At 41.1% G+C, this 26,813-nt stretch overlaps 1 pseudogene; it reads left to right on the top strand.

The window, feature by feature from the left end:
- Positions 1–6,729: 6,729 nt before the first annotated feature.
- On the top strand, positions 6,730–6,828 carry LOC125439537 (annotated as a pseudogene).
- The last annotated feature ends 19,985 nt before the right edge of the window (positions 6,829–26,813 follow it).

Genomic DNA, 26,813 nt, shown 5'->3' with positions numbered 1-26,813 from the left:
GAACATTCCCCTGCTATGTGTTTAAAACACTTGGTATTTTGTTCTTGTTGCTTTACTTCTAGTACAATAACTTGGCTTTTCATCTCATCCACTTTTCATCTCATCTCACTTAAAAGGTCTGGATTCCATGCCCTATGAGGAGCAGCCTAGGGAGCTAAGTATGCTTAGTCTGTACAAGAGAAGGTTAAAGGGTGACACGATAGCCATGTTTAAATATTTGAAGAGATGTCATGTTGAAGAGGGAGCAAGCTTGTTTTCTGCTGCTCCAGAGACCAAGATGAGGAGTAATGGATTCAAAGTACAGGAAAAGAAATTCCACATAAACATTAGGAAGAACATCGACAATAAGGGCTGTTCAACAGTGGAATATGCTGCCTTAGGGTGTGGTGGAGTCTCCTTCTTTGGAGCTTTTAAATAGAGGCTAGATGGCCATCTTTCAGGAGTGCTTTGATTGTGTATTCCTGCATAGCAGGGGTATTCTAACTGTGAACCTCGCTAACAGGGGGTTGGACTTGATGGCCCTTTTGGTCTCTTCCAACTCTGGCCGTTTCCGCACGGCCACGCTCGGGGATGCGTCGGCGTATATGACCCGTGCGGAAAGGGCCTATGATTCTATGCTTTCAGTTGTGGGTGTTCTGACTGAGACAAGCTGGAGAGGCTTAGAAAGCAATTCTAAGCAGGTCTACTCAGAATCCTACTCAGGTCCATTCAGTTGGGCTCACTCCCAGGAAAGTGTTCTTAAAATTGCCCTGCAAGAATCTTAACCACACCCTATTCCTCCTAAGTCATACCCTGCTGCTGCCTAATTTTACACAGGGGTTATAGCCTGAAAAAGGCATGATGCCCGTATACCATAACTGATACTCATATTGTTAGTATAGTCCACTTCCCTCTATTGAAATGAGTTTCTGAATCATTCTGTCCTAATGTAGCCACATTCCTTTGTGAAAATGCTCTCATGGAAAGTTCTGTTTTACAGTTTGCAGAAAATCCAAAGTGTGATGCTTCCACACCTCCTTAGGCAGGCTATTCCATAGGGTGGAGACAGCTGCACTGGCTCAGATGCATTTCTCAATCCTAAACTATTCAGAGGCAGTCTTAGGATGGTCCCTTTTGTGCATTAATGTACGTTGAGTTGGAATGTAAGAGCCAAGTGCTCATCCAGGCCTTATGTTCTAGGTGGAGTTCTGGCTGACACTCCGTTCACAACCGAGAAGCTACATTTGTCTAATGTTTCTCTGACTAAACAATATTTGCACTTTGAAAATATAAAACCACAACCTCATTAGTGGCAGTAATAATGTTTCATCCATTGACTTGGTAGGTAACTGAATAGCCTCTAAATAGTTGAAAGAATTACAATAAGGTTGAAGTGCATATGCGTGACCCTCTGTTCTCCACAAATGGAACATCTAAGAAGAACTTAAGTTTTCAATTGGAAGGGGATGGAAAGACTAAAGATCAATTTGATGCTTACCAGACAACACCACACAGATATATTTTATTTAATCAATAGTGCTCTGCATGCTACTCTGCAGAGGAAGGCAATGGCAAACCACCTCTGCTTACCTTGAAAGCCCCTTGCTGAGATTGCCATTAGTCAGCTGTAAATTGATAGCACTCACATATGTCCATTTGCTGTGTGCTCTCTTTGCAAAGTGTATCTTATATTCACCGGTGATTTTTCTGAAATCAGCATGCTTTTAGGAACGTAGTACAATGAAGTCACCAGAAGTACAAACTTAAAGTACTGGCAATGATATTCAAAGAGAGCCACACTCTTCTAATCTCATCAATTTCAATGTACTTAGAAAATTGTAACTCTTTTTTAGGATTGCACTGTTGATTTATATGGAGGAGGAGGAGGAGGAGGAGGAGGAGGAGTTTGGATTTATACCCCACACATCTGTAAAGAGGCTCAAGGCAACTTACAAACACCTTTCCTTTCCTCTTCCCACAACAGACACCTTGCAAGAAAGGTGAGGCTGAGAGATTTCTGAGTGAACTGTGACTACCCCAAGGTCACCCAGCAGGAATGTAGGAGTGGGGAAACAAATCTAGTTCTCCAGATAAAAGTGTACCCTTCATGTGGAGGAATGGGGAATCAAACCCAGTTTCCAGATTAGAGTCCACCTGCTCTTAACCACTGCACTATACTGGCTCTCATGAAGTCATAGTTTGGAAATTTGTGGAGCGAATTGCGAGCTATTCATAGAAAGTGACTAACCTATAATCATACAGTCAGTCCCTTGTCAGTTAAACTTGTCTATTTGAATTCTTCTCTCAAGAAATCTTGCAGAGCAAAAGTTTAAGGGTAAGATTCAAACAGAGCTGTGAAAATTGGAAAGGGGGAGCTATTAATGAGAGTTTTAATTACCATAATGGGATATTCCAGAATTCCATTTGTCTGCAAAGCCCTCCTCCAAGTGAGAAATGCATCCTTTCATATTTGGGACATAGAGGTATGTCAGTCTTATTGAACAAAAGGACACTATGCATGACCAGAGTATTCTCTTCACCCTGTCTGCATTCCTTCACTTTCACACCAAGGATTATCCTGGACTCTGATTTAGTACATCTTCCCTGATTTGCTTCTCCCCTCCCCCACAATAAACAGGTGTGAGCCTCCTTCCCTCTTGTCCTCTTAAGTCAAATGTGTCCTTTTTCTGTAATAAGAAATTTTGGAACTAGAACCTGGCTGAAACCTAAGTTTCAAGGAAGACAACAACAGAGTCTTGAGAAAGCGTGACCATTTGTGTACATTTGGGTCAAGTGGACATTACCTCTTAGTTAAATTTTCAATTGTTCATGTTCCCCTTCCCATCAGATCTCACCATGCCACAGATCATTCTGTGGTTTCCAGGAGCTGGGAAAGCATGATCTTTCCTTGTCCATGCAGGGCAAGTGGTGCACACCAGTATGCGTTTTTCTCTGCTCAGCTTTACTGGTCCAATATGTCTACCCTGCCCATGAAAGAGCAGTTCCCTTGGTATTTCTGGGGGATTGGTGGGGCCTCCTTAAAAAAATAAGACTTTGATTCCTTGCCCCTGTTACAGATCATTGAAATGGTGTCAAAAGAAAGAAAAGAGCTGGCCAACAACTTCCTGACTTGGAAACAGGGATAGTCAATGAAAAACATGCAATAGTGTGCCACAAAAGCGGTATTAAAATTGAGCAAAAACAAAGTAGTACACTTGGGGTGAAACTATGTCAATCACCATATAACAAATATATCAACTGTATATGTATTTTTAACCCATTATAAAAAGTGTAAAGACAATCACATCTTATCCATTTGAATTACAACCTGAATGATCTATCTATATATACATGTAACAAAGGATATAGACACCATATAAGGACATAGGTGTGTAACAGACATACCCTACAATAAATACATAATGCCTGTAAGGTCCAAGTCCAGTTGGAAACAGGGAGCCAGGGAAAATGGCAGCTCGGCTTGACAGAAGCAGCAATACACCTCCTCATGTGTAAAGTGAGCAAATGGTCCATGCTGTTTGATGACTATGAGACATTCTAAACCTGCTCAGAGGCACACATTCATGCAAATAAAAAAGTTGCAGCATGAAATTTTGTAATTTATCATTAAAAGCAGACCGTAGGCTAACTGAAAAGGGTCACTCATTTTGCTTGTTCTCTCTTCTTTCTCCTTCAGGAAAATTTCCCAATGAAAAAAGATGAAACAGCTTCTGTTTCTGCACACTCTTGTTTAGCACTACTGATATGAAAGTGAGGAAGGAGGTAGGAAGGAAATCAAGGAGCAAGGGACAGAAGGCTATTTACAAGACCTGGTAGATACGAACTAACAGATTCAGAAAGGGGAGAACTGATTTAGAAAAAGTGCACTAAAGCCATCTTGCAGGCCCCACCTTCCACCATTTGGGAGGAATTAAGGTGAAAAATTGCGTATACAGTTTCTTTTTTATCAATATAAGATAAGCAGTTTTAGAAGTGGCAGTTCAAAGAGGCAAGGCATACCTCTAATGGGACATTGTCACCGTGTGCTATTTTGTAGCTTTATGATTCAATTGAACCATGACTATCAAGTGATAGAATTCACATAGACTAGAAAAGCCAGCATGTCTAGTGGTTAAGGTCCAAACTCGCAGCCCTCCAGATGTTATGGACTACAGTTCCCATCATCCCCTGCCAGCATGTTGCTAGCAGGGGATGATGGGAACTGTAGTCCATAACATCTGGAGGGTTGTGAGTTTGACACCTATGGACTAGGACATGGGAAACCCAGATACAAATTCCCACTCAGGCCATGGAAGCTTGCTTGATGACCTTGGGCCTGTCATACACACTCACCCTTTGAGCCTGGCTACAATTTGGATGGGAAACCTCTAAGGAATACTAGGATCATGACACCAAGGCAATAGCAAACCACCTCTAAACATCTCTTGCCTTGAAAACCATACAGGGTTGCCATAGGTCAGCTGTGACTTGATGGCAAAAGGGAGCCTTTCTGCATACAAATAAACAGGTCTGCAGAATAGCTGCACAGTGGTATTTGATTCTCATGGATGGAGCAGCAACATAAAGTAGTGTCGGCTTACATGGGTGTTCTACAAAGAAATGGAAGAAGATAAAGCACCATGATATGCTTTGTCTTTGTACAACAATGTAATCACAAAAACCTCTTGAACTGTTGCAACCTTTAAAAAGCATTGATTCCCAGATGAAATTCACCTGTAAAGTAGACAATGACCTAAGGCTAAACACAGCTGTGATTTTCCTTTCTGCCTCTAAGATGGTGTAGTAGAAATCTTACAGATGAAATGAGAGAAAACAAATCTTATTAGTGTAGTAGTAGTAGTAATAAGTTTATTGTCTTGGCCATAGGCCTTCACAATCTCATCATACACAAACATAGTAAAATTAAAACCAACACAAAAAAACACCCCATTAGTACCGATACCAATTTCCCAGTAAAATAATAAAACACATCATCACCATTAGTAGCCTGATTCTTCTTGTGGCATGAGCAAAAATGCTACTCGGTTGGAAATGTATGGATCGCCATCGGATAATAGACAAATCTGTTTCTCTGTGTTATCAGTAAGCCCCACAATTGGGAGAATAATATATTTGGTCCTTATGTCATCATAAAGAGGACACTCCAAAACAATGCAGAATGTCCTCATCTGCCTCACTGCCACAATTACATCTATAATTAGATGCCGGCACATTACTGTATTGTGTGATATACACTACCATTGATATAGCCTGGAATCTGAGGTTAGTAAATGCCATTCTAAAAATACAAATTGACAAATTCTCTAAATATGGTGACCTAGTATGGTCCTTCTTAAATAGTTTAAAGAAAAAGGCAACTTTGGACTGATTAATTCAGTCTCTCTTATTAGTGTAAATCGACCAATCACATCATTAAACTGCACTTCTTCTTAGGAGCTCAATTGAACGTACAGAATTCTCTTCTCTTCCAAGTTTTCCTCACAACAATCTTGTGAAGCAGATTAAGTGGAAGAAGAGAGAGTCCCTACAGGTCACTACAGGTCATTATGGTTCAGAAGGGATTTGTGCCAGAGTCTAGAAGACCGTACTACAACACTTGGACAAGGATACGATGCTCTCAACATGTTGGAGCATAGCAGTATTAACTACTGGATTGGGAAATGTTTATAACAATTTATAAATGTTTATAAATGTTTATAACAATAACAGAGATACAGCTTTTATATAGGAAGGGACTTTATTTTTCTCGATGGAGCAAGATTAAATCTTGTGATCCCTATCTGCCCTCTAAAATGGTACACTCCAGAAACAGCTACACTTTGCTTGGCTAAGAATATTGCTTAGAATCCTAGCTTCAGAGCACTCAGCTTCTTTATTGACAATCACAATTGCACGTTTCTTCTTTGTGGGAAAAGACATGGATATGGGCTTACCAGAAAATTCAATACATAAACATTTGATTTACATAATGCCCTAGTGTAACCTCTAGGAAAAAAATCATGCATTTGCCAAATCAGTCTATGTATAGCTGAAACAATTTTGCTACAGATTCTCTTTGAGAAAGTAGTTGCTGCCCTCTTGTGGAAAATCACATGTAAGGAAAGTTTCTCTTGGCTTGCCATGTTAAATCTGGTCACATCTTTTTAAACATTTAAAAAAAGAAAACATAACAGCAGGAAAAAAGAGAAAGAACACAGAAAAGAGAATAATAATATAACAGCACATAAAGTATGGATCTGCATCAACTATCAATGATACTGAAGGAATTTAAAAAACAGTTTGGAATAAAAAGTAATAATATTTTGATATAAAAGATTTTCTGCAATCTTATAATTACTTGATTTAGAATTACTTACCAATATTGTGAACTGTTATGTATTTAAAAGATACACTTGGGTTTGTACACTTATACATTGAAAGCATGACAGTTGCACTTAGAGTTAAAAAACTTTACATTTTTATAATACTTAGAATAGATTCCCATTTTTCTTTAAATTCATGTACAGGTCTTCTATTTACAAAATTGGTTAGTTTCACCATGCAATAATACTCTCTTGTTTTGTCCTTGCAAAGCATTGGAGAAGGGATACTTTTCATTTTCCAAGTAGATGAATAAATGGTTCTATCTGCTGTTATTAAATACAAGAATAGTTCTTGGTGGCTTTTTGGGGGGGTAGATTTTTGGACAAGATACCCAACAGCATGACTTTTGTGTCCATTTGAAATGTAATAGCTTCTCAGCCTTTTGGCTAAGATCAAGTGTAGTATCTGTTCTTATCAGTTTATTTATTTATTTATTTTGCATTTCTGTGTGAAATAGTATCCCATTTTTTTTGTCTTGTTGCAAGTTCAAAATATGGTCATATCTTGAGGAAGGATTTGCACACCATTGTCTTATATATATACTAGCAGGCCTGGCCACGCGTTGCTGTGGCAATTGTCCTTCTCATCACAGTCCACAACCCACACAGATGTCCATGCAGGTCCAATGATCCCTAGCATAGCCTTTTGGGGTGGTCAAATGGAATCCATCTTTCCCTTTTCAATGCACATTGTTATATGGTGCTGTCTTGTTTTTTTAGTATAAGGTAACCCTTCCTTTCCACAACGGAACTATCCAGAGTGTGAATCCTGCTGTCCATGAGGCTGGTTGACACGCACAGTCCTGGCTTGGGTAATGCAGAACTGGGGCAAGCAGGCTATCCCAGTCAGGCAGCAGAGGCAGGGTGGTGAGGCGCTCAGATCGAGGCCAGCTCCCTGGGTTCTTAAAGGGCCATGTGCAAAAGAAGCGGAGCCGGTAGTGTTGGTTCGCCCCCACACCGTGGATTTCCTTAGAAGAAAAAGGCAAACTCCAGCTTGTTTTTAGTAAAAGAGAGCTGTGGCAAATATGGGTGAGGAAGTGGGTAAGTGGTGGTTGGATGTGAGGGAGGGCAGAGTGAGGTGTGTGAGGATGAGCTGGATGTGTATTGTGTGGTAGCAGTGGGTGAGGCACAGAGAGTGAAAGTTACCTGCGTGTGAGGGGGGGGGACTGCACCTGATGTCTCACATGGCAAAGTGTGTATGCATTTCACTTCCACTCGTATTACCTAATAGTATTACCTATTTACTGTTTTCATTGCTCATCTGTGGCCATCTGAGCGAACATTCTATGCCCTCATACCAATCCCTCAGGCTACAGACAGACAGGCTGCATGAACATTCTAAGGGTGACAGTTAAACAGAGACAGCTTCATGGCCTGGTGCGCCAGGAAAAAGACATTTTACCTGGCTCAGGTATGGACTTTCGGTGATTTGAAGGTCCGATTACCTGTCCGCAACAGGGAGGGACGTCCTGTGAAAATTTGGGGGCGATCTGTCCAGCAGCTTCTGAGGGAGACCATCAGGGACAAACACACTGTTGGATTTATAGATATATAGATATATACTAGCAGGGCACCCGTGCTTCACTACGCATACTTCATCACAGGCTCTCTATGAATTTTGGGGTGACATTCAGCATACTTCTTTACAGCCTGTTTGTGAACTTTGGGATGACATGCAGCATATTTCCTCACAGCCTGTCTGTGGACTGATGGGTTTGTTTTTGCATATTTTGCAGCAGCTTCCTGTAGTTGTCTTCTAATGCAATGTGTTATTGATCTCTTTCACCTGGTGGGCTCCAAAAGATGTCATGTGGAAGCAGCCGTTGTATTTTTGGGATGCAGAAAGGAAGTGTTCTGCCATTGGATGCTGATGAGTGAGAAGGCTGTGAAGAGGTTCAGGGTAGGGTTGAAGGACAGGGAGCTGGACTGGACTGCCACTGCAGCACATTCCTGGGGACTCATCCCGCCACTTCAGAGCATGACACCAAGCACAGGGTGATCAGAGGCCGAGAGCAATAAACTTGTCTCCACAGTAAGCAATCTGATGTCCATATGCAAAACCTGACAAATGTTTAGTAGTCCAAGGTGGTAGTGTGGTTTGTAATCTGTTTTGATAGTATTTGGCTGTAGCGGTGTTGTTAACGTGAGGGTGGGTAGAGGAGTACTTTTTCACAGCCTGTCTGTTAACTTCCGGGTGACATTCAGCATACTTTTTTGCAGCCTGTTTGTGACATTGGGGTGACATGTGAACTTTGGGGTGACATGCAGCATATTTCCTCACAGCCTGTCTGTGGACTGATAGGTTTGTTTTCAAATAGGTTCACATGCGTTGTGGAGGGCAGTGGTAGAGTGCAGTTGGTGAAGGACATGAAGCTAGTGGTGTTGAACTATCACCCTTAGAATGTTCGTGCAGCATGTCTGTGGACTCAGCGGTTGGTTTGCCCTTAGAATGTTCATGCAGATGGCCAGAGATAAGCATTGAAAATAGTAAATGGGTAATAAATTGAGTGAAAATGAATATTTTGGGAAATCCTTTCTTAGTGAGCACCTGGAGTATGTAAGGAACAGGTGTGCCAAATTTCATGTGTGTGGCTTTGGTGGTTTTTGAGTTCTGTTGATGAGTCAGTCAGTCAGTCAGTGGTATTTCACATTTATATATATACTAGCAGGCCCGGCCACACTTCACTGTGACTTTGGGGGGGGGAAATCAAAAGGGCAGCAGGGCTCCCTGGGTGGGTGGGATGCGGCTTGAGCGTGTGCACAAGGGATTTCGGCGGTTGCTGCTGGGATGCGCCAGGAGGGTCCTGTCCCAGGGCCGACGCCTGTGCAAGTGGCTTGCGTGTTTCCTGCGGAAGGGTTGTGAACAGTCCTCCTGCCTCTCCCTGTGGGGGGCAGCAGGGGTGTCACGTGGCGTGCACGCGCACGGCTCTGCGAAGACGGGCAAGGCACACCCCTTCCCTGGCACAGCGACCCCTGATTGGTCCGCTGAGGGATTGGGGAAACATGCCTTTTACCGGGCTCCGGTGTGACCTGTGAGCCTGGTGAAGAGCCGATTACCTGCCAGCAACGGGGAGGGATGTCGTGGCAAAATTAGGGAGCAATCGGTCCAGGCGTTTGGGCGTTAGGGCGTGACTAACAAAGTCACGGTTAGCTTTTTATATATATAGATGCCGTTTATATATATATATATATATATATATATATATATATATATATATGTCTGTGTGTGTGTGTGTGTGTGTGCGTGCGTGTGTGCGTGTGTATGTGCCAGGCCTTTGTAGCATATTCTTCACCATATGCTTTATTAAAATCACAAATGCTTAGGAGGCAAAATGGATAGGATTACCACCCAATTTAATAAGTAAGTGAATGAATGAATGAATGAATGAATGAATGAATGAATGAATGAATGAATGAATGAATGAAATAAACTGAAAAACTATCAAAGTTACTAGTTTGGAAGTATCTGCCATAGAAAAGAGAAGGAAATGTCATTGCTACCATATGAATCTGGTTTTGTTGTCCTTAAAGAATTAACTTATTGATATTTGAAAGTAATGTTCATTTGTGGCTTTAGGCACCATGATATTCTTGTCAAGGAAAAGTCCTGTTTCAAATGCAGGCAGTGCTGAGCTAGTAGATCATTTTAACAAATTGACGATGACCCTTGTGGACATCAGGCTTCTTCCATGGTGTTTGAGAAGATTTGTTCCCAGATTGTGCAGGCAGCAACACAGCACAAATATAAGTTGGCTATTGTGCAGATTTAAAGCTGTCTGGCATAATGCATGAGCTGAACATGGAACAATAAAATGGAGGCAATCTGGTGAGTTAATTTGACCCATCTATCAATGAGGGATCTGATCCAGGTAGTTTCAGTGTATGAATACAGTTTTGTCGAAGTTCTCGGCATTCTGGGATGAAATAAAGGTGCATGAACAGAGACCAAACAACAATACAGCAGAGGATTAACATCAGTGAGCACAATAGTTAGGGAATGCAATTTGTTCAGCATTGTGGATGGGATCCAGCCATCTTATCTACTGTTGAAAATTGGAAGAAAGAGTCACCTTTGACAATCAAAAAGATTATGTTGGAGATCATGGAACCATGCTTTGGAAGGTGAACTGTATGGCATTTTCTCTACTGAAGAAGAGAAGGAGGAGTTTGGACCATTACATCCCACCTTTCTTTCCTATAAAGAGACCCAAGTTGGCTTATAAATTCCTTTCCCTTCTTCTCCCCATGACTGACACCTTGTGAGAAAGGTGGGGCTGATAGAGTTCTGAGAGAACTGTGACTAGCCCAAAGACACCCAGCAGGCTTCATGTGTAGGAACAGGGAAACAAATCCAGTTCACCAGATAAAAGTCCATCTCTCAGGTGGAGGAGGGGGAGAATCAACCCCAGATTAGAGTCCACCTGCTCTTAAGCACCACATCATACTAGCTCTGAGGTCCCTCTCAGACTCCACTCTTAAATCTCCATTTATTTCTGAACCCTGAGTTGGCAGCCCTAGGTGGGACCCAGAGTTAGCAGCCTTTCCCAGGGTATTACTTTAAAGAGTCACACAGAGATCAAAACCCCTTTGACTGAATCAAAGCAGTCATTAACCACTAAATCACTTGGTGCTGCTTGGTAAATGGGAGTCCATTTAAAAATTAATTCCTGACACCTCTAAGGCAGATATTCAGGTTTGTTTCAGATTCAAAGTGTATTTCCCACCCAATAATCAATTTATCAATTAAAAAAATAAAATACTGATAATTCCAGCTTTGATTAAACAAAACATCAAATATATAACATGAACGTTGAGACACTCCATAGAAATCAATCCTGAATAAATATGCATGATGTGACAATTTTCCCCTTTGTTCACAAGCTCCCTGAGGAAACTTTACCCTCCAAAATTTCTAACAGTCACTTTCAGGGCTTACTGAGAAGCAGAACACCCCCACCCCCAATTTTAATAATGTGGTAGCACAAATATGTTTTCCTCACTTTTTATAATGAACCCCCACAAAAAAGGGGTAATCTTCTGCTCAGTATATACAGAGGACTATGATATGTTTGTTTGTTTTTTAAAAAAACTAAACCACAAAAACCTTTTTCATTGCTGTTAAGGCACCAGAGGTTTGGGTCCTTTAAAAGATGAAGAAATGAAAAGAAGTATTTATAAGAACAATAAAGGTTTGAGAAGGTAAAAATTGACTTGAAGCAGGTAAGTTATGGAGATAATACAAGTTACATTGATGCTGTAGCTCACAATTGCATTTGATACAAATTAGTTCATTCACTCGAGTTCAGCCCTTCTCAGCAGGGGCATACCATTATAAAATGGAGTCCCAGGCGCTGTGGCCCCCCACAGCTTTGAAATCATGCTGGTTTGTGTTTGTTTTCTGCCAAGCTGTCCTGGCCCCAGAGGTCCAGCAGAAACAGAATGGCTCTTGTCCATCTGTGCTTTGAACAGTCCTGAGGCAGAAGGAACAGTGTTTGGGGGAGTGGCTCAGGCAGGCTGGGGTGGTGGCAGAGAGGTGGGTGTAAAGCAAAGCCACCTCTGGCCTTTTGCATCCAGAGCTGACTCCTCCCAGTCACCCACCCTGCATTAGTTAACGGCCCTTCAACAACATTTCCCCACTGCCACTGCCACCACGCAGGAGCCCCCAGGGGTGCTTGGCTATGCCAGGGCTGTGCCATGTGCCCTGGGCCCACCCACAATGTCACAGCCAGGTTGTGCAGCATTGGTGCAACCTGGTCAGTGGAGCTTTAAAGGGGCCATGGCAGTCAGTGATGGGCAGGCCATGCTGGGCACGCTGCTAGTAGAGTTGGTGCTGCTGGTTGCAGTGGAGGGCAACAGCGTGTGGCAACACCTGCCCGACTCAGGGACTGCTGTGGGGTGGGACAGAAGGAACCCCCAGTCCCAGGCCAGTGATCTCTCACTTTCAGAGGGTGCCTTGCTGCCACTGCTGCCCCACCAGGCCCGTTAGTGCAGCGAAGGTGGGAAGGAAGGTCCAGGTTTGTAGGTGGGCAGCCTCATGTTGTCATCATCACCATTCATCTTTGAGTGGGAGTTACCATGGTGGGAAGAGTCAGATGTGCAAAGCACTTGGCTTGTGGGATGGGCTCAGAGGTGTGGGACAGTTGCTTCTGGGGAAAGTGATGCTTGAAAGTGGCACCTGGGTCATCTGCTCCCTCTGCTCCCCGCCCCCAGATACTCTATTGCTTCTCAGTAGATGCAATCTCAGGCTTCCTTATGTGGATGCTTAAATATATATAAATAAAACCATTTCAGTTATACAATTACAGTTTGGCTTCTTTTGCTTCAGTATAAATGTTTGACTCAACAGTCTTTTCTCTCACACAATCCTAGTTTCTGAGGATATGTCCTGCCCACGGGTTGATTTCCAGAGAGGGATTTTTCTCCAAAATGGTGGAATTCATCTCACATGCCTTTTGTATTATACCTAAATTGTCTAGAGCTTTGCCAAAAGGAGGGGGGGATTTCACTGCTTGAAAGTGGCACCTAGGTTATCTGCTTGATTTCACTGAATTTAATTTAATAAATACTGATTGATTCAATTCAAAACCTGAGAGATTCTGATAGGGTTTCCCCAGCCTATATAAAATCTGTTACATAGGTCAACAAACCGCTTTACAAAACCTTTTGATTTGTTTTTTTTAAGGCATGAGGTAAGACATCTCTCAGCATCCTCAAGAATAATTGTTGCAAACTCTGTTCCATTTCTTCTGAAATTTATTCTGAGCATGAGGTCATTATCAGTTAACCTGCAAGGCTGACAATTGTAAGTTAGCTACAACAGTGGGGGTGGAGGGAGCATGTTTGTAGATTTTCATAAAAATCTAAAAGCAAACTCATACTTTTTTGTTATTAAGCCCCATTTAATTTACAGTGATCTGCAGGTTTTGAAGGCAAGAGGTGTTTGGCAGTGGTCTCCCATCAGATGGTATTCCTTGGAGCTGTCCTGTCCAAATTTCAGCCAGTGTCAGAGCTGAGAGTGTGTGACTGGCCCAAAGTCACCCAGGAAGCTTCCACAGCATGAGTGGAAATTCGAATCTGGGTTCCCAGCTTCTTTTCTGATACCTTAACCACTACACTATGCTGGCTTCCTAAACACAAAGACTACAAAATCTTCTTTCAGAAACAGATCTATCTATCTATCTATCTATCTATCTATCTATCTATCTATCTATCTATCTATCTATCTATCTATCTATCTATCTATCTATCTATCTATCTATCTATCTATCTATCTATCTATCTATCTATCTATCTATCTATCTATCTATCTATCTATCTATCTATCTGTCTATCTATCTATCTATCTATCTATCTATCTATCTATCTATCTATCTATCTATCTATCTATCTATCTATCTATTAAATTTCTACCCTGCCCTCCCCCTAAAGGGCCTTAGGGCGGTTACAACATGTAAAACCAACAGTTAAACATCATAGAATTAAAACAGATAAATAATTATCCAAGTACAAAACTGATGGATAGGTAGAATGATTATGCACATTTTTGCTGCATGGTGAGAGTAAATGTCAGTTGCGGCAAGATTTCTTATATGAATGTATTTCTTCAAGTCCCACATTCACTTTTCGTTCTCTCTGCAGCAAATTAAACCACTTCAAGCACAATTTTAATTTTGCGCCTTCATTTTAGAGCCCTCCTGGGCAGCCTGACATACCTTCTGTTAAGCAACCACTTCCATTCGACTTGGCACACAAAAATTATCAATCAAATTAACAATATAGGTGTATCTTTTGACCAACTTCTACTGATGGATGAAGGACAGGCGTTTAGAGTTTTGAAACAACTCACTCTTGACATCGAAGGGCAGCTTCTCACAGCTGGAGCCAGTAGAACTTGCTCTCCCACATTTTATGGCATCTCACCACCTTTACCGGGTTTTATGCCTAAATACATGAGTAATTTAACCAGTCCACACCTTTGTAGATATTTTATGCTTGCTCGACTTAATGTGCTACCAACTGCCCAAACAAGAGGCAGATATCACAACATCCCACAGGGTTCCGGTTCCGGCTGCCGTGCTGATCGGACGTTATCTGCGGGGCTCCTCCATCTTTTTAAGATAAGTTCTACATTTTTTACATCCCACAGGAGAACAGAGCATGTTCCTGTGCAGCAGGCCTTCCTGAAACAACAGAACACGTGCTCCTTCATTGCAAAGATTTACCAGTCTATCGGTTACTTTTTCTTGAGGCCATCCTGAAGAGAAACTCAGCGAGATCAGACAGGGAAATAGTTTCATACTTGCTCAGTGACCATCATCCCCACACTACTGAGTCAGTTGCCAGGTTTTTAATTAAGGCACTTGGATCTAGAGAGAAATCTTTTTGTAAGCTTTAGTTATTTGGTTTCAATATATTTTTTAAATCACCACCTCTTTTATGCCATTACAGGTTTTTTGTTGTTTGTTGTTAATTTTTTTTAATTTTGCTTCACAGCCAGAGCAGGCAGATTTGCCAGTGAGCATGGCTTTGCCCCAGATGTCACACCCAGCCTTCTCACTCCCTCCCACTGCCAGCCACACCTTCTCCCTCACCCCTCTTTGGAGCCCCTTCAAGTGAAAGTAAAGAAATTCAATCATATGGGCTTAGCCAAAACGCATGGTCTCTGCATTCTATCAATATATCAAGATATTGACATAATAAACAAACGTCTTTGCACTCTCATGGGAGCAGCAGTAGTGGGGAGGGGGGATTTCTACTATAGCACAGTGTCCCCCTTTTTAGCAGTGCATGGTCCAGGGAATTGCTTTGCTCTTTCATTGCGGGAGGGGGATTATTTTTGGAATATCGATAAAAGTGCAGTAAAAAGACTGAGCCAGCAATCTTGACTACTGAGCACAATGCGATGTGCCTTTATGAATAAGAATAAGTGCCTTTAAGTTCTGTGTCTTTAAGAATAAGTGGATGGATGGAATTAGGAGAACCAGACTGGGAGAGTTCTCTGCAAAAAAAAACTGCATATCCAGGAGAGATTACCTCCTCATGTGTAAACAGAGAAATGCGAGGAGAGCCCACTGCAAGCCCATTGCACAGAGCAGAGTCTCGAGGTAAGTGTTCCATGAACAATGAGTCATAGAATGAATGCAGGAGGGTGGCTGTATGTGTCTGCAGTTTCCACTGGCGCCATTTGAAAGTCAAAACACACAATAGTAGCTACTTTTAATGAGACTAAGTTGATCAAATCTTTGGTGTTTTGCTTAGAACAAAAGATAACCCAAGAGACTAATGTTTCCATGCCACCATAAAGTCTATTGAGCCATAGGCACTTGTAGAACTCCTCTGCAAGAGAAAGGAGCAACAGCAAAAATAGTACCTCTGGGAAGGGGAGACAAAAGACAGAAAAGGGCAGCAGGAATAGCTCAGTCTAATCAGAGATCTCACCAGAGCTTTAAAACTAAGCCATGTCAGCCACAGTTAGTACTTGGAAGGGGGACCAGGGAGGAGCATTAGCGTTGTTATGCAGAGGATGGCAATGGCAAACCTCCTTGGCTTACTTCTTCCCCCTAAACCCCATGGTCGTGGGGTCACCATGACTTGGTTGTGAATTGATGACAATTATTATTTATTAAAGGGAGGGCAAAGGTGGGGAGAAAAAATAGTTGCCTATTTCATGTACAAGAGAGTCACAACTTGTGAAATAAAAATGTACATGATAACCAGCAGGCTTGAAAGTAACCAATTAAAACATACATAGCATTTAACTTGCTCAAAGAATTTAGGCTCATTCCGCACATGCAGAATAATGCACTTTCAAACTGCTTTCAGTGCTCTTTAAAGCTGTGCAAAATAGCAAAATCCACTTGCAAACAGTTGTGAAAGTGGTTTGAAATCACATTATTTTGCGTGTGCGGAAGGGGCCATAGTGTTTCAGAACTCACTCCTAGGTTGTCCAAAGAAAGAAGGACAACATGTAATAAAAGCAAAATGAACAATATTAAGTATAGATTCAGTTTGAGTGTATGGGAGCTGTCCTAACCAGATGTACTCAGAACTAATTTCCACATTGATCAATGGCTCTTACTCTCACAGTGTCTTTAGAATTGCAGCCACAGTCACTTTTCCCTCCAGGAGGATTTTGCCCTGGCTTTCCATTGAATTCCAAAAACATATTCCTTTCTTTGCCATTAGATGTCTCTGTTATACTTTTGAAAGAAGAACATTTCCCCACATTAAAAAAATCCTCTTAAATTATTCTAGCTTGGAGCTATTTTCTTCTGCCTTTTGTTTTATCTTATTATTCTCCATAGATCTGGTGAATGAACACTCACAATCTTAGACAGAGCTTTTGTTTAAATAGAATCTTGGAACACGTTGACAAAATAGCTGGAGGGAACACATAATAACTGGTAAAGAAAGGGACACAAAGGGAAGTTTAATCTTTCTTTGGGTTTCAACTCTCAAAGGTTTGTCTCAATGGCACTTTTAAAACACAAACTACAAGGCAATCGGTGGCTGTCCCATATTTGGCAGCTCTGTCAGGCTTCATGAACTATCTTGGTATTCAGAAGTCCACCAATAATATGGTGAATCAGGCAACCAGGCTAAATGCATAATCTTCAAGGCATGGCATAGATCATTTTTGTAATGAGGTTGCACACCACAACTTGTTCATAGTACAGCAGTGCCCTCTATTTTTTAAAAAAAAATCCTGTTATGTCTTTATCCATTGTTAAAAGCTGATCTCTTTACGTCTTTCCTTGGAAGGGTTAAAACATGCATATCCAGGAGAGATTGCCTCCTCATGTGTAAACAGAAATGCGAGGAGAGCCCCCTGCAAGACTCAGGTTTGAATTCTGCTCTACAAACTTGCTGAGTGACCTTGAGCCTGTCACATATTGTCAGTGTAATCTCATAGGGTTGTTGTAATGATAAATGGAGGAGACGAGAGTACAAAAAAGGAATAGATTGGTGGAAGGAGGGATGGATGATGAATACTTGATTTTTCCTTGAAATCCTGGAAAAAATGGGGATGGGAGGAGGGACTATTGACAAACTATGTGGCAGGAGATGAACAAGAAGAAGAGTTTGTGTACACCACCTTCCTCTCCTGTAAGGAATCACAAAGTGACTTACAAGCTCCTTTCCTTCCTCTCCACACAACAGACACCTTGTGATGTATATTGAGTTGAAAAAGAGTCTCAAGAGAACTCTGACTAGCCCAAGGTCACCCAGCAGGCTTCATGTGGAGGAGCAGAGAAATAAATCCAGTTCACCAGATAAGAGTCTACCGCTCATGTGGAGGAATGAGGAAACAAACCTAGTTCTCCAAATTAGAGTCCACCCGGTTCTCCAGATTAGAGTCCACAACTCTTAACCACAGATAACCAAGTTATCTAGAAGTAACGTGCCCAGCGGTAACTTGCTCTGACCTGGATAATCCAGGCTGGTCTCATTCCATCAGTTTTCAGAAACTGGATTGAAAACCACCAAGCAAATCCAGAGTGTCACTGTTCAGAAGCAAGCAATAGCAAACTACCTCTGAATAGTTCTTTCCTTGAAAGTTCTATGTGGTCACCATGTGTCAGCTGTGACTTGATGGGAAAAAAAACCCCTTTGTGAACTTGTTGATATAGAATGATACAGCTAGCAATATTTCCTCATTGAGAATATATTGTACATTAATGGTTCTTGTTTCTAAAGGTCTTTATATCTTCCCATCAAGGTATTATGGAAAGTTACATTACACATCATGTATAGCAGTTTGGCCAGTGGTGGGATTCAAACAATTTAACAACCAGTTCTGGTGGTGAGATTCAAATAATTTAGCAAATGGTTGTTTACAAGCACCATTTTAACAATTGGTTCTTCCGAAGTGGTCTGAACCTGCTGAACCCCACCACTGAGTTTAGCCCTTTCTGCACATGCAGAATAATGCACTTTCAATCCACTTCCAATGCACTTTGGAGCTGGATTTTACTGTGAGAAATAGCAAAACCCACTTGCAAACAATTGTGAAAGTGGATTGAAAGTGCACTATTCTGTATGTGTGGAAGGGGCCTATGCAGAGGAAATAGATTTGGACTTAGGGCAACAGGTCAGTGTTGCTGTGGATCTATGGCTCAGGGTGATTGTTCTTATGCCTTATGATGCTTGTTCTGTCTGCACATTTGTGAGTGAACTATTACAAATATACAGCTTAAGTGTTTTCTGCTCTACACACAAAAAAAGTCCATAAAGGCTACCTAAAGAATCTGACTAAACTGGGAAACAGGAACACAGAATGATGCACTTCCTTCTGTTTGACTAGTAAGACTTGGTGCAGTTTTTACAAATGCACAGTAAACTGATTTCTCAGGAGGTCTTATACATATCTAGTAACTATTGCATAAATCTGGCTGGTCAAACCAATAGAACAATGTAGATATAAAAGCTCCATTGCACCAGGCCCAGACTCCTTGTATTCATGCCTCCATCTCTAATAATCACGTTTTTTTAAACCTCTACACCAGAGGCGGTTGTAGCAGCCAATTGCTTCTGCTACTTTAACAGCAATGGGCAGCGTGCGGTGCTGGAGAAGGCACATAGAAGTTAGGTATCATTGAACATCAGCTGAAGTGCAAAGATCTATCGATCTGGTCTCTGCAGGAATTATAAGGCTCTGGGCATGTATTTCATCACTTGATTTCAGCCTCCCTCATTCATTCTTTAATTTGTTGAAAGTCTTGTTCTGCAATGGAAATCATTGAAGGACAATTGATCTAGAAGAATGAGGCTATTTTAAAACCTCACCTTTCACGTCAGAGTTGCACTTGAGTGTGCACTGCTGTTAGCCTTAGGCTGAAGATGCCATCTGCTCCTTTTAATAGCAAAGGAGCTGTGTGAACTGTAATTAATGCTGTTGGTGTAAAAAAGGGAGAGGGATGTGATAAAAATGCTTGTTGACAGACATAAACATGCATTAAAACATGAATGAGCCCAATCAGAACAATATGTATCTTTTTACTCACCATCTGTTCTGGAAAGATAAGGCCACAACATGTTAATAAAATACGTTCAAGCAAAATGTTGGTTCAGTGCATACATCTGATAATATAACAAACTGGTATTAGGTTGGACTAGCACAATTGATTATTACATTTTTATTCTGTTTTTCAGGCAAAATTTGGTTCCCAAAGCCATTTGCAAGAATCACAAGATAGTACAATGAAAGCTAAATATTAAGTGATTCTCAGGCAGGTGAATTCAGATATGGTAGCAGCCAGCAGAAGGACCCAGGGCCAATCTCCAAGTAAAAGGACCATATATAAGAAAGACATCTGTCTGAGACTCTAGAAAGCTGGTGTCTATCAGAGTAGGCAGTAATGACCTTGGTATGCCAATGGTCTGATTCATAGAATTATAAAGTTGAAAGGGAACTTACAGGCCATCTAGTCCAAACTCCTGCTCAGTGTAGGAGTAGCCTACCCCAACAAGCATTCTTCCAGCCGCTACTTGAAAACTGCCAGAGGGGAGCAGATTATCATTTCCCTAGGCATCCAATTCTACTGCTGAACTACTATTACTGGGGAAAAAATCCTAATGTCATGCTGGTAGCTTTCTGCACATTTATACCCATTATTGCAAGTACTATCTTCTGCTGCTGACAGGAACAGCTCTCTAGCATCCTCTAAGTGACATTATTTCAAATAACTAAAGAAAACAATCATGTCCTCCTTCAATCCTCTCTCTTTTTTCAGTCTAAACTGGAAGTCCCTCAGCCTTTTCTTGTAGCGCTAGGTCGCCAGGTCCCTGATCATCCTTGCCACTCTCCTCTGCATCAGTTCCATTCTTTCTACATCCTTTTTGAAACGAGGCAGCCAGAACTACACATAGTACTCCAGGTACAGCTTGACCAATGCTGTGTTCAGCAGGACTATGACGTCTTACAGTTTGTATGTTATGCCCCTGTTGATGCACCCCAAAACTGCATTAGCCTTTTTTTGTGCTACATCACACTGATTACTGATTACAGTCTACATGATCACACTGATTAGACTACCAGACTAGGATCAGGGAGACAGGTTTGAACGTGCCACTCTGTGCACTGCTCTGCCTACGTTTACCTGGGCCAGTCAATCTCTTATTCTAACCTGCCTCATAGGGTTGCTATTGTGAGGATAAAATGAAGGAGGGAAAGAATGATGTTGTAAGCTGCACTGAGTTTCCATTGGGGAGAAAAGAAAGGTATAAACATCAGAATAAATACATATAAAAGACGGAGTATAAGCAGAAGGGTTGGAGTTTAATGCAGATTATCTGAAAAAAATCTTTGAGATCTACTGCCCTATACCAGAGCTCCAGTGTATACCCAGTGTTTTTGCACGTTACAATTCAATGCAGCAAAGTTTATACTTCTTGTAACATACATGTTCCATGTTTAAGGAGCTCCCATGCTGTTAGATGTGCATGTGAAAAGTGCAACAGCATGTCCCCAGGAAGGTAACAGGTGGCACAATTCTAGCTAAAGGGAATCTAGATCAGTAACTATCTAGGTAGGATAAGATGCCAAGTCATGTGATCTCAATGAGGATACTTTTCTTCTTCCAGTTCTTTCATCTACCCCATAAATTGATTTTTTTCCAAACAAACTCCTTTTTTGCCTAAGAATACAGCATATTTAATCCATACAATAACAGAACCATCTCCTTAAAGTCTGCAGAAGTGCAATCCTAAACAGAATTACTCCAAGGCACTGCACTGTAAATCTCCAAGGTTCTTCTTTGTTTTCTGGTCTACTTTCTATTTCTTTTCTGTTCTAATTTACACTGAGGACTTGGCAAATTGTTGCCAAGTCAAGCCTGTCTTGGAAATATATTCTATAGAAGATTCCTTCCTTTCTTTGAATTTCCTTGTTAGCATGGGTGAAATAAGGCAATTACAGGGTGCGAACAAATCAGTAGCCCAGACAGTCTGAATTTTGAATAGCTTTACTTAGCACTTGAACAAATCCTGATCCAAAAAAGAAAAATTCTGAGGAAGTAATTGATGCTTATACTAACTAAGCAAATAAAAAATTAAGTATATATAGTAAACATATCCTTTTATCCCTAAATCTTAAAAGCCCAAGAGAAGGAAAAAGAATCATTACTATTTCTTGAGTTAAAGACAAATTCTTTCCTTTTTTTTAGATGATCTCAAATTAAGGAATGGCTTCTTCCTTCTAGTGTCCCTTTAATGGAGTCCCTTCTCTTTGGTCTCTCTTTGGTTTTCCCTCCCCCCTCCCTGCCATCACATTATTTGAACAAATACAACCCTCAAACATAAAAAATAAACATTTAACAACAATGGTGTATTACCTACAGATAAACATCCAGAAAAGGTTTCCAAATACACAAACTATATCCATACACAGTTGGCATCTATACATTGTACCATATATACTCGCGTATAAGTCGACTTTTTCAGTACATTTTTGTGCCAAAAAAGCCCTTCTTGACTTATACGCAAGTCACCCACTGCCACCTCTGCCCGCTGCCGCCACTGCCACCGCTGCTGCCGCTGCCACCGCTGCCACTGCCCATCATCCCCCTCACTCACCCACTCATCTTTTCCTTTCCCCGCAGACTCTGAGGCTTGGCTTCAGGGAAGCTGCTGCTCAGGCAGAGTGTCTCTGGAGCAATGCTCCAAAGATTGCTTAAGTGAATGCTCTGTCTGGCATTTCCTTGCTTGCAAGCAAGGAAATGGCAGAGCAGCCAAGGGTTGGGGCTGCTGGGGGAACTGGGAGGTGGCAGGGGGAGCAATCCAGTGGGGAGCGGGCACCCTGGCTCTTCCCTTCCCCCACCTGCTTTGGAGTTACCACCCTAGACTTATACATGAGTCAATAAGTTTTCCCAGTTTTTGGTGGTAAAATTAGGTGCCTCAACTTATACACAGGTTGACTTATACATGAATACATAGGGTACTTCAAATGTGGATAAGGTTATAAAATTTTCAGCCCATTGGATTATGGGCATGTAGCTCTCCAGTGTTATGATAGAAGTCTTTTGCCAACAGTTAAAACATGATGAATCTGTTTTTGTTAATTATCAGTTAGCCTCCAGGAAACAGGCAATTAATGTAATACAGGCATATGTATTCACAAAGATCATTGAATGATACAAAATTGATACGAGTACTACATCTTCCCAAAGCATATATTTCAATGATGCATTCTGCAAATTACAATGTCAACAATTAGATGATTCTTTACTGAAATGGTAAGGAGCAGCTTTACTAAAAAGTGTTCCAATATATCCTAAACACAATTTTTATTGAAACGAGTAGCAGTTTGCAATCCTCAGAAACAACCGTCTAAAGATAGGGCTATATCCCATCACTTTGTCAAAATAGGCCAATCTATCTCTATTTCATTCAATTCCTGAGACTTTGTATGTCATATTTATTAATCAATGTTGAAATTTATAAGCAAATATTTTATTTTCTGCATTGATTAAATGAGCATTTCTAGGAATAAGGTAAACTTTGAACCACATACAGTACATTCCTAAGGAGAGTTACTCCACTCTGAGTCTATGGTTTAGACTTGGGTAATTCTCCTTTGTATTGCATTGTTAGTACTGCAGGACTGTTTTTAAATACCAACAGATGTTGGAGTTGTAAATGTTGCTATTCACCTGAGATTGACAAATCATATCTAGGCTGCAGCTGAGAAAAGGACAAAAAACTTGTCATCACAGTTTATTGGTTAAAAGTTTTTTTAAAATACCCTATCTGTATGAGCCTTCCATTTAAAAAAAATCCTCCCCATTTTAAGATCTGAATTGGCCCATAATTTTATTTACCATGTGAAAATGGGTCAAATTGATATTGTTGTAACATTACGCCCCATAATTCTCTAACTGCAGAAATTGCAAAAGGATCAGGATCTAAATTAAGAAATTAAGAAGGATCTAAATTAAGAGGCCCAACACCAGGCTCCCACACCTTCTGAGATTAGGTGGATGGCAATATGGAAGAAGGCTTATTCATCATGGTACCAAAGCTTTGGAGCACTGTCTCAGGGGGTTTGTCTGTTTTCTTTTGTTACCATCTTCTGCCAATGGATGAAAACTTTTGTCATGATCCAGCCCAGTAACTGAGGACTCCTTGGAGGAGGAGGGCCCCTGTGCAACTAGCCTACAGCTGGCAGCAGATGATCACCAGGGATTTCAAGTACACCCTAGGTGTGGCCCACAGTTAGATCAGAGGCACCTCTAATTCCTAATTTTTCCCACCATAGAACTTGCTGAAGAGCCTGGCAGATTCTGGGGAACTTCTGAGTGGGTAAGCACTGGCTGCACATTTTTGAAGATAGAAGCACCAGACTTTCAAGGTGGTTCCAGGAGGCCCTCCTGGTAATAGCACCCAGTCTTGGTGAACTTTGCTTCTGGGGGTGGTGGGAGGGGTTGCGTTGAGAGAGTTCTGAGTTTTGTTTCTGCTAGCTTTAAGAATGTGCCCCCTGAAGGCCAAAACACAAAAAACACCAAAAATTCCACCAAAAAATCAGACGGACCTGAATTTTTCAAGTATACCCAAATATTCGGGTATATCTGAATATGTTATTTGTCTTATTCGGGCATACAGATAATTTCATGCTGCATAAATCCAAATCCAAATTTTACTGAATGTCTAGGACATTGATCAAGCCTAATTGTGAGAGAAGTGACGATCTGTCACTTCCTGTACTGTTAGGTGTAGGAACTGTTGACAGAGGGATTTTTATACCAAACAGAGCTTCTATAGGTTCAGTGCAGACTACCGTGAATGTAGCAATGGGATTTCCACAAAGTATACTAGAGTCCTGAACCTCCATGCCCCACAATACACATGTATTGTTGTTCTCCTGGGATCTATACCAGATCATTACAGGTAATGAGAGGTCTGTGTACCTACCTTATACTCACCCAGCCAGCCACTATTACTTGGAACTGATGGTCCTTGACTGAGAAGAGGGTAATGGGTTATTGCAAATGTTGACTGCATGAACAAGCAGTGTCATACTCAGCAGGTCAACTCATAATCCTACTGAGGGCTGTTCAATGAGGCTTACCCTGAGCGAAGGGTTCTTAGGATTGAACTGTAGGGATGTTACTGAATTCTATGAATATGCTGTTGAAAGTCAAAATCATCAGTCTCTGCCAATATTTTTTTTTGCTTAGGATAAACTTTGTCTATCTCCCCCACACCCCATCCTACCATACTACTGAAATTTGATAGAAATGTTACCATTGAAACTTATTTTGTGTTGATACTTATTTTGTGCTGATACATTCAAAGCCCCATGGCTAGGAACCAGCATACCTGAAGTGCTGCATACTCCCTTAAGAGCTTACCTGACCACTATAGTTATCTTCAGAGGTCCTGCTTCAAGAGCTCTTGTAGACAACTCAACTGAGGTCCTCAGCAGTGGCACCAAAACTCTGGAACTCTCTACTGAGCTATCACCTTCTGTTGCTATCTTATGCCAATGTTTCCATTTCTGTTTCATCTGGTGTTTCCTCAATGGTCCCTCCTTTCCTCCTCTACGTTTTAATTGGGTTTTTTGGATGATTTCCTATTTCCACTTTTGTTTGGATGATGTGTTTTTATTTGATTTTAAGACGTTTAAAATCATGTATGTTTTTAATCTGTTATTGCCTCGGTGGGGCATACATTTTGTAAATAAAGAAATGAATGTATTGTGCTTGAAATATAAAGGTACAGAATGTTTTTAAATTAAGTTAATAGAGTATAATGCAGGGAAAAGCAGAAAATGCCATAAAAGAAATAAACAAATCAGAACCACCAGCAAGGGGAAGAAATGAAAAGACAAGAAGAACAACATATGAAAACACACACACAGAGCGAGAGATGATGATGATGATGATGATGATGATGATGATGATGATGATGATAGATAGATAGATAGATAGATAGATAGATAGATAGATAGATAGATAGATAGATAGATAGATAGATAGATAGATAGATAGATAGATAGATAGATAGATAGATAGATAGATAGATAGATAGATAGATAGATAGATAGATAGATAGATGGATGGATGGATGGATGGATGGATGGATGGATGGATGGATGGATGGATGGATGGATGGATGGATGGATGGATGGATGGATGGGTGGGTGGGTGGGTAGGAAGATTCATTTATTCATTCATTCATTCATTCATTCATTCATCTATCTCTGGTATGAACTGGCCTTCCATGCCCCTTAAGAGAAAGCTTCTTCCCTCCCTCTGATATGAGTTTGAGATGGGATTATGCAGCTAATTGGATTTGACTGCGTGAGCTTGTCCGAAGCCACATTAGAGAGAGGGCAGGAAGCAGTTCTCCTTGAAGCTAAAGTAAAAGGAAGAACAATGGCCAGCAATAGCAGTTCATATGATCACTACTATGCTTGGAACACATAAAGAGGTAGTAACGAAAGAGGGAGTACCCTTGTAGTTACTTTGCTTTGCCCCCTTCCCCAGTTTGGAGTCAAATACATCTTTAAAAAAATAACTTGCAATATATTTTGACTTGTGATTTTACATGTTATTCAAGTAATTTTGGCAACACACACACATATTGAACAAGAAATCTGGTAACCAGAATGCTCCAGTCTATGTGACATGGTACATATTACCATATTCTTAGTATATACACTGAGGAGCCCACAGCCTGTATTGTATGCATTCCAGTTCCAATTTGCTGAATGTTTTACCCAGTGAATGATAAAAGTAATAATTTTGTTCTGTAGAGGCACAGCAACAGCACCCCTATTCTTTTTTTCTTGACAATACACATGGGAGGAATCAGAATGCAAACTACATCAGAAATTGATGAAACTGACATTTAAATAAGAGATCTGTCAAAGTAAAGCTGGCATTCAGTTATGTCAGAGTTCATTCATTTTAGTTAGTGCTCCTTGAATGCTATGTCTTATGACATTAATCCTGTATTAATTGTATGCTTTAGATGTCTAGACATTGACTGGAGTTCACAAAGAGAATAAATTTCAAATAACGCTGGTATTAGATTACGGAGCCCAGTTTTTAGATACAGGTGCCCCAATGTTGACTTCTGTGAGTGCTTTAATCCAGGTACAGAGTTCCTGCACAACTAAGAGAATGGCAGTGAAGAGAGCAGATGTACACATACAGAATTAGTGGAGAAATTGTCCATGATAAGGACATTCTCAGTACTCACCAAAGATCTCTGGAACAGATGCTTTGTATCTCTTTGATGAAACATGTTGGACTTGCATATCTGTGGGACCACCTCTCCCCATATTGCCCTTTATGCTCACTGGTGGTCCCTGGCCCAAAAATATCCAGCTGGCCTCCACAAGGGCCAGGACATTTACAGTTCTGGGCCCTACCTGGTGGAACAGGCTCCTCAGGGAGATCAGGGCCCTGCAGAATTAGAATGGTTTCCGCAGGGCCTGTAAAACGATGC

This window comes from Sphaerodactylus townsendi, linkage group LG09 (assembly GCF_021028975.2).
Source record: "Sphaerodactylus townsendi isolate TG3544 linkage group LG09, MPM_Stown_v2.3, whole genome shotgun sequence".
Lineage (NCBI taxonomy): Eukaryota > Metazoa > Chordata > Lepidosauria > Squamata > Sphaerodactylidae > Sphaerodactylus > Sphaerodactylus townsendi.
This window is presented reverse-complemented; position numbering and strand designations above follow the sequence as displayed.